The 11,014-nt window shown below is 43.9% G+C and overlaps 1 pseudogene; it reads right to left on the reverse strand.

The window, feature by feature from the left end:
• Window positions 1-54: 54 nt before the first annotated feature.
• LOC140758200 (putative disease resistance protein RGA1) lies at window positions 55-9,618 on the reverse strand (annotated as a pseudogene).
• Window positions 9,619-11,014: the final 1,396 nt, after the last annotated feature.

Raw genomic sequence — 11,014 nt, forward strand, 5'->3', positions numbered from 1 at the left:
CTGGAGGCGGGGAAACAAGGGGACGTCCTCATCTATAGACCACACTTCCCAATTTGCCAAGCCTACAAATGTCAACCGCTCCAATACTGGAAAGCCCTTTTCTCCATGAAACTCACGATTGACTTCTTTAACTGCAGACATATGTCTCAGAACAAGAACTTTCAGGTACGGAAGCTGTCCAAGAGGTGGGAGATCCTGCAACACTTAACAATCAAATAGCGTAAGGCATACTAGCTTGGTGAGTGGATAATGGTCAAAATACAACCAACTAGGAGATCGGCTACCTCTATAGCCAGAAATCACAAGCTCTTTGAGATTTGGATGAGGACGGAGGCCTTCTAGTATTCCATTCTCCACCTCTTCAGGTTTTATATTCCTTTCACTATATCCCCATGATAAATGTAACTAATTAAGATTCTCTTTGTCACACAACATAGCTTCTTTGGCTTCTTCTTCACTATCCAAACAATGAAGATTCTGAATCCTAAGGTATCCATGAAGCTCACTTAAGTATCTCAATTGTACAATCTGAAATTTAGGATCTTTTTGCACAAGAAACTTTCTTAATTCCTGAAGACAAGTCATTGCCCCTATCCCTGCTACCTTTGATACTATTTTATTCGAACAAATTAAGTGTCGCAAATTAATCAGCTTGTTCATGCCTTCAGGCACACGATCCAAATTCATCTCACCGAGATCTAATGTTTGTAGATGGTAAAGCTTAGTTAACTCGTCAGACAAGTCTTCGATTTTATCATTGCCACAGAGATCTATGTAGTACAGATGTATAAGACTACTTACATTCTCAGGGCACTTTTCCATGTTGCAATATCTCAAAGCAAGTAGGCGAACTTTTTTCAGCTTTCTAATCACATCTTGGAGATCAGCACCATCAACGACATCATTAAAGATATCTCCCAACAAAATCAAGGTGCGGAGATTATTCAACACTGATGTGTTTTCCTTTAGTTTGACTAAATGTCCTGTTACTAGAAGTAAATGACGAGTGGTGGTCGGGATTGTCCTGGAGTCATCACCTTCCATTCTAAAGCAGTCGACTTGGGAAACAGATTCCGACAAATCATGTAATAAATCATGTATACTGTAATAGTTCTTGTATCTCTTGAAAGCTGAGTTGCATGGCGTCAGTTCTATCGTGCTCCCTTATCGTAGTACCCTCATATATGCCAGTACAGCGATCATAATGGAAGAATGACTTGGATACCAGTTCATTAAAGTAGTCATCTCCGACATCTTCAATTCTCTTCGTGGTCCTGCTATCATGATGAATCATACCGTGTGCCATCCACATTCTTATCACATCTTCACGTTCGAACCTCCAGTCCTTCGGATATATGCTTAAGTAAGCAAAACACTGCTGTAAATGGGAAGGTAAGTGTAGATAACTCAGTTTGAGAGCTGCCATTATGCCATCTTCACCCTTCTCTAATTCCCATATCTCACTCTTGGAAATGCTCTCCCAGTGATCAACATCTAAATTATCTTTCAGCATTGCACCCACGGTCTTTGCAGCCAAAGGCGACCCCTTTAGCTTTGAAGCTATTTCCTTCCCTATGGCTACTAATCTTGGATGCTCCTCTGGATTGGCACCACCAAATGATTGCTCCTTGAAGAAGGACCAATACTCATCCTCTGGTAATCCCTGCAGTTCAAGTGGGTCCATTGTTCCCATCAGTCTTGCAACCATTAGTAGTCTGCTGGTCAACAAGATCTTGCTGCCATCTTTCCCATGGAGTAGTGGAGCTTTGAGTGTATCCCATGATTTGCCTCTCTGTCTCGTTCCATACATCATCGAGGATGAGGAGAAATTTCTGTGAGCTAAGCTTCTCCTTGAGAATTTCTTGTAATCTGTTGAAACTTGTAGCACCGCTATGACCACATGCTTGATCAAAGATCTCTCTTGTAAGCTTGACGACATCAAAGCTCTCAGAGACGCAGACCCACATCTTGAGGGAGAAGTGGCTCTGCACCCTCTCATCGCTGTACACGACCTGGGCCAGAGTAGTCTTCCCTACGCCGCCCATGCCGAGTAATGGAAGGACCGGAACAGCTCCGCCGGCACCGTACGTCTCGGTTCTCAGCAGAATGTCGATGATCTCTTCCTTCTCCTTCACACGACCGGCAAAAGTATGTTGGAACGTCGGCAAAGAGCCAGTGAGACGCTGCCCGATGACGCCTGCGTGCTTCTTAGATTGTCCATCCAAACACAACAAGGTAAGGAAATTCCCAACCTTGGAAGCCATCCTCTCCGACCTCTCCAAAAGTGTGTTCAGCTCATTGACGTCCTCATCAGGCAAAAGCATACTTTTACGCTTGTAAATATTATAAGAGGCGGCGGCAAAAGAACTCACCTCCTCGTTCGCGTTGGCCTTCTTTTCCAGTAGTCGGTATTCGAAGGTGTCGAGAACGTCGTCCGCCTCGTATGCGACGTCCTTAAGCTCCACCAACCATTCGACCAACTTCTTGTTCTTGATCTCCTTCCCGGCCGCTGCTTCGACGACGCTCTCGAGCTCTAAAAGTAGTTCCTTCAGCCTTTGCAGTTTTCCTTCGACGTCGGAGTGCAGCTGATACCGCCCTCCCAAGAAGGAGGTGAGCCGGCTCACCAACTCACCCACAGCAGCAGATCCAAACATCGCTCCTACGGACGTTGCAAAGAAAGCCATCCCAATCTCCTTCTCCGGAAGCAACAAAGAAGATAGAGTGAGAGAAGGAGAGATCAGAGGAGGGACAAGAGATGGCAGCAGACACTAGTAGTTTTTTTTTTTTTTTTTTGGATCTGCTGCTTCTTCTTCACCGCTGTACGATTGCAGCTCGTACTTGCTCTCCAAGAACGAGCTGGTTTTATCCATCAACACTTGCAATTGTGGACAGGGCCATCGCTCTCAAAATCCTCCTCGCGAACACCAAGTGATCAACCAGAGAGAGAAACAGAAACAACTTCTAAAATGTGAGATCAGGAGAGAAGGAGAGAAATGAGTACAAGAGAGAGATGAGAAGAAGAAAAACATGGGTGATGGACAGCTAACAAGTCAACAACCCAATAGATCTCCGTCCTTCTTTTGTTATGTTCTTATCAAACTATTGACTAAAAATAGTAAGAAGAGTAGTGATTGATTGGCCACGACAGAAACCATAAAGAGAAATTTCTAAAACACTGTACTTAATTTCTAGTTGTATTAGACCATTAACATCTTAAGTGGAGCAACATCTAAATCTAATAAGCTCGGCTCCTATGTGGTTCGGTATCCCAGTATGCAACCTCAAAGTCGACAACCACCTCCTACTATTGAGCAAGTTTGGAGGACGGGAGGAGCATCGACTCTAGCTCTAGGTTGAATTGTGTTGAAGCTACAGCTTTTCTTGGCTTCCATGGATTTGTCATCAGCAAAAAAGAAGGGGAAGGAGGAGGAGGAGAAGGAGAAGGAGGCGAAGCTAAAGGTGCTTGGCAGTGCATGCTATCCTTATCGTCGCCTTTTCAAGCTCGCCAAATTGCTCCTCGACAACAACCTCGTAGGGTAGATTGTTAAAAATTGGCTCAAATTCAGTTTTCAGCATGCTTCAGCATTTCTGTGCCGCGCGTTCGAACGCGCCCTGAGGGCGTTCGAACGCGGGCTCAGACAGAGAGCAGTCTGTGAAGCAGGCGTTCGAACGGCCCCAGTCGCGTTCGAACGCGAGCCAACCCGAGAGCAGACTTTCTGCAGACGTTCGAACGGCCACAGCCGCGTTCGAACGCGGACCAACCCGAGAGCAGCTGTTTTTGCAAGCGTTCGAACGGCCCCCTCCCGCGTTCGAACGCCCCTTGAGTTTTGCTGTATTAACATTGGGTGCGTTCAAACGCGACTCTGAAAACCCCCTTTTCTGAACCTGACTATAAATACTAAAGTAGGTTTTTTAGGGCAAGTAGTTGGAAGAACATTAATGAAGGTTGAGCCACCATTGTATTGAGAGAGATTAGAGTTGTTAAACTCTTTGTAAGTGAGGGATTTGCATAATAAAGAAGATTGCTCCGCCAGTGGACGTAGGCACATTGCCGAACCATGTAAATCTTGTCTCTCTCTCTCTCTCTATTGTCTCCATTGTTTGGCTTTGTTGGTGCTTGCATATATTAGGGTGTTAATCTGTGATTAGAACTTACAAAGGGCTTTTCTAACACCATTAACATCCTTATTGGAGTATTTTCAAGCTTTGCATTGTGTTCTCTTTCTCTATTCCCATTTGAGATATTTGGGGGGTGAAGGTCTTGCTTCCGCTTTCTTCACCCATTTGGTAGATTTGCACAACCAAGTGCTTGAAATTTTTCAGAATTGGAAGAAGATGATTGAGAATCAGACTGGCAAGAAAATCAAGAAGCTCAGATCAGATAACGGTGGAGAGTACACTTTAGATCCGTTCATGAGGTTATGCAAAGAAGAAGGGATTGAAAGACATTTCACCGTTAGAGAGACACCTCAGCAAAATGGCGTGGCAGAGCGTCTAAGCCGGACCTTATTGGAGAAGGTTCGGTGTATGTTGTTCAATGCTGGATTGGGCAAGGAGTTTTGGGCTGAGGCAGTCAATTATGCATGTCATCTCATCAACCGGCTACCTTCATCTGCAAACAATGGGAAGAGCCCATTGGAGGTATGGTCTGGCAAACCCGTTTCAGATTATAATTCCTTACACATTTTTGGTTGTCCTGCATACTATCATGTCAGGGAAAGCAAATTGGATCCTAGAGCCAAGAAGGGCATCTTCTTGGGCTTTAGCACTGGAGTGAAAGGATTTCGGGTTTGGAGGCCAGAATTGAGGAAATTAGTAATCAGCAGGGATATTACATTTGATGAATCATCCATGTTGAAGCAGAGTCAAGCATCAGATAACTAAGTTGATGACAGTGCTGAAGATGTTCAACGGCAGGTGAAGTTTGAGGCAGATTCAAATCCACCACAGGACACATCTTCAGAAGGGGCAAATGAAGAGGAAGATTCTAATTTGCAAGATGATGACAATGTGGAGCCAGAAACTGATAATCAAGATTCCATAGCAGTTAGAAGGCCAAGAAGAGAAATCAGAAAACCGGCACGCTATTCTGATATGTTGGCCTATGCTCTTCCGGTAATTTATGAAGACCTTCCCGCTTCCTTCAAAGAAGCTATGAAGAACACCGAAAGAGCAAATTGGAAAAGGGCGATGGATGATGAAATGAAGGCCCTTGAGAAAAATAAAACTTGGGATTTGGTGGAGCTCCCTAAGGGGAAGAAGGCTATTGGGTGCAAGTGGATATATGCCAAGAAAGATGATCCTCAATCAAAAGGCGGAGTTAGATTCAAGGCTAGATTGGTGGCAAAAGGGTATGCTCAAAAGGAGGGGATTGACTATAATGAAGTGTTTTCTCCGGTGGTGAAAGACTCCTCTATTCGAATTTTGCTAGCCTTGGTAGCTCAGTTTGATCTTGAGCTAGCCCAGATGGATGTGAAGATCGCTTTCTTGCATGGTGATTTAGAGGAGGACATCTATATGACACAGCCGAAAGGGTTCAAAATCAGTGGAAAAGAAGACTTGGTTTGCAAATTGAAGAAATCCTTGTATGGCTTGAAGCAGTCTCCTAGGCAGTGGTATAAACGGTTTGCTCTTATATGTTGATGATATGTTGATAGCATCTAAGAGCAAGGTGGAGATTGATAAATTGAATCTCCAATTGAATAAGGAGTTTGAAATGAAGGATCTATGAGAAGCAAGGAAAATACTTGGCATGGAGATTAGGAGAGACAGAAAATTAGGGACAGTATGCTTAACTCAGGAGCAGTATTTGAAGAAGGTATTGCAGCAGTTTGGAGTTGATAGCAACACAAAACCAGTGAGTACACCGTTGGCACCTCATTTTAGGCTCAGTGCAGCTATGTCACCCGGTTCAGATGTCGAGAGAGAGTCTATGTCCAAGGTACCATATGCAAGTGTTGTTGGAAGCTTAATGTATGCTATGGTGTGCACTAGGCCAGACATTTCACAAGCTATTAGTATTGTTAGCAGATATATGCATGCTCCAGGAAAAGGGCATTGGCAGGCTGTGAAATGGATTCTGAGATATATTCATGGTACAGTGGGTGTTGGACTAAAATTTGTAAAAGATGATAGACTTGGTCTACAGCTTACTGGATATGTGGATTCGGACTATGCAGGTGATTTGGATAAGCGTAGATCCACTACGGGATATGTTTTCATACTTGCTAGAGGGCCGGTGAGTTGGAGGTCTACCTTACAGTCGATTGTTGCTCTATCTACCACAGAGGCTGAGTATATGGCAGTGACAGAGGCAGTGAAGGAGGCTATTTGGTTGCTTGGTCTGATGGATGACTTGGGTGTATACCAAGAGAAGGTGGAGGTACATTGTGATAGCCAAAGTGCAATTTGTTTGGCCAAGAATCAAGTTCATCACACAAGGACAAAGCATATTGATGTTTGTTTCCACTTTGTGAGAGAAATTTTGGAAGAAAAGGATATTTCACTTTGCAAGATTGGAACTGCCGATAATCCGACTGATATGTTGACAAAAGTAGTGACCAAAATCAAATTCCAACATTGTTTGGATTTGATTAATGTCACTCACTATTGACCAAGTTTGATTTAGCGTCTTAGGACGCAAATTTGCAGGCGGAGCACCTTTTGGATGATTAAGTCACTTTGGAATGGTGGAGAGTGATTTTCTGAAGTTTTGAGTTCTTCGCCAAGGTGGAGAATTGTTAAAAATTGGCTCAAATTCAGTTTTCAGCAAAAATTCAGCATGTTTCAGCATTTCTGTGTCGCGCGTTCGAACGCGCCCTGAGGGCGTTCGAACGCGGGCTCAGACAGAGAGCAGTCTGTGAAGCAGGCGTTCGAACGGCCCCAGTCGCGTTCGAACGCGAGCCAACCCGAGAGCAGACTTTCTGCAGACGTTCGAACGGCCCCAGCCGCGTTCGAACGCGGACCAACCCGAGAGCAGCTGTTTCTGGAAGCGTTCGAACAGCCCTCTCCTGCGTTCGAACGCCCCTTGAGTTTTGCTGTATTAACATTGGGTGCGTTCGAACGCACCCCGAGGACGTTCAAACGCGACTCTGAAAACCCCCTTTTCTGAACCTGACTATAAATACTAAAGTGGGTTTTTTAGGGCAAGTAGTTGGAAGAACATTAATGAGGGTTGAGCCACCATTGTATTGAGAGAGATTAGAGTTGTTAAACTCTTTGTAAGTGAGGGATTTGCATAGTAAAAAAGATTGCTCCGCCCGTGGACGTAGGCACATCGCCGAACCACGTAAATCTTGTCTCTCTCTCTCTCTCTATTGTCTCCATTGTTTGGCTTTGTTGGTGCTTGCATATATTAGGGTGTTAATCTGTGATTAGAACTTGCAAAGGGCTTTTCTAACACCATTAACATCCTTATTGGAGTATTTTCAAGCTTTGCATTGTGTTCTCTTTCTCTATTCCCATTTGAGATATTTGGGGGGTGAAGGTCTTGCTTCCGCTTCCTTCACCCATTTGGTAGATTTGCACAACATAGATCTCATTGGAGATTGAGAACTGCACATCGTTGATCCTGTTCTTTGCCGAGGGCAATCGGATCACGAGGGCGACTTTGCCTTGGGCTTATTCTCAACGAGGACCTTCTGGGCCACCATCTTCTTCTCCTTGCCTTTGGCTTATTCTCAAGGAGGACCTTCTTGGCCACCATCTCCTTCTCCTTCTCCTCGGCATCGAAAAGAACATTTTTCGAGCCAACTTTGGCTCGATTTGAGTCAGTTAAAATTTCAAGGCAAAATGCTCAACTCAACTAGTCTCATCTAGAGCTCCATCTAAACTCGATCCATGCTCACTAACAAGCCATTGAGCTTTTTTAACAGCCCTACTCAGCATTGCGTTGACATCATGACATCCTTCTATCAGAATTGATGCCAATTTTTTTGAAAAAAAAATTATAGAAGTCATGTATCATGTATTGACTGTGATAGCATTTCAAACAGTCATAATTTTGAACACCCTACTCTAAATCACTTACGACATTTTTCCTACAAACAAGTGCATCTGCATCATGATCTACTGATAAAAGAGAAAATCTTGAAACCCAGCCTAAAGAATGATGGAGAATAGTATTCTGACGCTGAACTATCATTACAACTGAAATTTGAGAAGATCCAAATCTCTCTACCAGGCAAGCAGTACTGCTGCATGGAGAGGTGAGCGTAGGAAACTCAGTTTAAATCCTGATCCAACTCCGATTCCCACATCTTACTCTCGTAAATTCTCTCCCAGTGATCACAATCAAACTTATCTTGTAACAGGGCACCAACAGTCCTCGCCGCCAAAGGCGATCCTTCCAGCTCGGAAACAATCTTCTTCCCTATGGCTGCTAACCTCGGATGCTCTTCAAGCTTCGCACCACCAAATGCGCACTCTTCGAACAAGGACAAGTACTCTTCCTCTGGTAAACCCTCTATTTTAATCGGATTCATCGTTCCCATCGACTTTGCAACCTTCTCTAGCCTAGTAGTTAGCAAGATCTTGCTACCTTCTTTTCCACTGTTCAATGGAGCCTTGAGCCTATCCCAGGCTTCTTTTCCAGTTTCGTTATGTACGTCATCGATGACGAGCAGGAAGATCTCTTTGCTTAACTTCTCCTTCAGAATTTCTTGTAATTTGTTGAAACTTTTGAAGCCGCCGTAGCCGGTGTGGCTGTCCGTCTGATCTAAGATCTCGTTTGTGAGTTTGAAAGCATCAAAGCTCTCGGAGACGCAGACCCACATAGTGAGGGAGAAGTGGCTCTTCACCCTCTCGTCGTTGTAGACCAACTGCGCAACGGCAGTCTTCCCGATGCCTGCGGCGCCGAGAATCGGAAGGACGGGTACATTTCGAACACCAGGCGGCTCTTTCCTTAGCAAGAATGTAATGATACCTTCCTTCTCATTCTCACGACCAACAAGAGAATGCAGGTTCGTCGGCAAACCGGTGGTTGGACATCGGCCGGTGCTGCGGGGCTTGTTCGACTCCACGTCGAAGCTCAACAATGCAATTAAGGATCCAATTTTGGAGGAAATTCCTTCTAACTTCTCGACAAGGACGCTCAGTTGCTTGACGTCCTCAGCACACGGAAGCAATACCTTGGCAGCAACGCCAATGGCAGTACGGAAAAGCTTGAAGGCGCTGAAAGAAGGCGAGGCGTTCGCCCGTTCGGCGCATCGAGGTTCGATGGCCTGAATCAATTCGCCCGCCTGTCTCACGACGTCGTTGAGCTCCTTCAGCCGCTTCAACAAGATTTTGTCCTTGATCTCCTTCCCCGCCGTTGCCTCGCCGACGCTCTTGATCTCTACGAGTAGTTCTTTTAGCCTTTGCAGTTTGCCTTCGACGTCGTCTTGAAGCTTGTACCGCCCTTCGAGGAAGGCAGCGACTCTGCTCACCAACTCCTCCACAACAGCAGATTGAAGCATTTCGAACTTCATTGCGAAGGTAATTAGCCGGGTGGATTACAAAAGAGAGAAGAGGAATTAGAATTAGCAGAATTGGGATCGAGAGGAGAAGCCCCAAGAAATAGATGCCGATCGGTAAGGGCGAAGACTTTTCTAGTCGTCGACGACCATGTAGTCAACTCATTATTTTGGGCTCAGAATCACCGCTTTTTTTTTTAAAGTAAAACTTCGTTATGAAGGCAGAGCAAAGATCCAAAAACAACACACGGCCGTTGCGACAATACTGAGATCCTAATCAATCATCACATAAAATGAACGGCCCTAAGCTTTAAGAAAGTCTTCACTGGCTGAGTCAACGAAAATTCGGACTCAGCCAAAATTAGCCAATCAATTAATGGGTTGGTTGGTTTCACAATTAGTATGACATAAGGAGGTATCTTAGAAGTTTCTAATTAGTTTTTCACAGTATCAATCACGTTGGAGGGGAATAATCATGTTTGCATAGCTAAACTAGCAATTTCGAATCCGATTTCATCTCTAGGTGAGTGAGTGATGTCCAAATTACTAGAAATCTTCGATGCCTCTTTTAGTGCCATAGCTTCTGTTTAGAGTGCGTTTAACACATTAGTTGGTTTAACCTCAGCATTTAAAACCGACCCATTAGAGTCACGAATACTTAACCAATACCACTATTTTTTTTTTTGTTGATGCCTTAAAGGAGCCATCAATGTTCAGACGGATCCAACTATTATGGGTTGATGGTCTCCACGAGACCATCTTGGTGGTACTCGGAGCTAGACTTGATCAAACGGCCAAGCCCGACTTTGCTCGGCCCGGTTTGGACCGGGCTAAGTTTGGCCTGAACCCGAACTACTCATGGGCGGCACGGGCTAGCCTATTGCCCGCCCAACTCGGCCCGGAAGCTCACCCGTTTGACCTGCAACTAGACCCACCCGTTTTGCTACAGTATTTACCCGTTATGCTATAGTAAAAACTAACTAAAATTTTGGTACTAAATCGTTTTACATTTTTTAAGGCACAATTTTAATTGTTTTAATTTATTAGTATTTTTTAATGGAGGAATATAAATAGTTTTTTAAGAAATAAGTTAATAGTAAAAAAATTTCTAAAAATAGCTAAAATGTGAGTTGGGCCAAATGATTGGTGGGTCAGGCCGACCCCGCCCGACCTGCTAGCCCGATCTCTCATGGGTCGACGGGCAGTAATAAGCTAGACTATTTTAGCTCAGCTCATCCGATGATCATGTCTACTCGGAGTTGGCTCAAAATCATTGTTTGGTCTTAACATGTTTACTTTCAATTTGAGTACAATTTTGAGCAGCTAAGCTTGAGCTAAGAAAAAATTTGTTAGTTTGGAATTTAATTCATTCCAAATAGTTATTTACAAGTCTAATATATAGATAAAAATGGGAGGTAATTTGAATAAACTCTTCACTCAATGAAGAATTATTATACTAAATGAAATATATTATATCAAACAAAAAAAATATACAAAATAAAATAAAGAATTTTTACTCAAGCAGTCTAGACCAACACAAAAGATCCAACTTTCTATAGCTC

This window comes from Typha angustifolia, chromosome 3 (genome assembly GCF_048772165.1).
Source record: "Typha angustifolia cultivar Huaian chromosome 3, ASM4877216v1, whole genome shotgun sequence".
In the NCBI taxonomy this organism is placed as follows: domain Eukaryota; kingdom Viridiplantae; phylum Streptophyta; class Magnoliopsida; order Poales; family Typhaceae; genus Typha; species Typha angustifolia.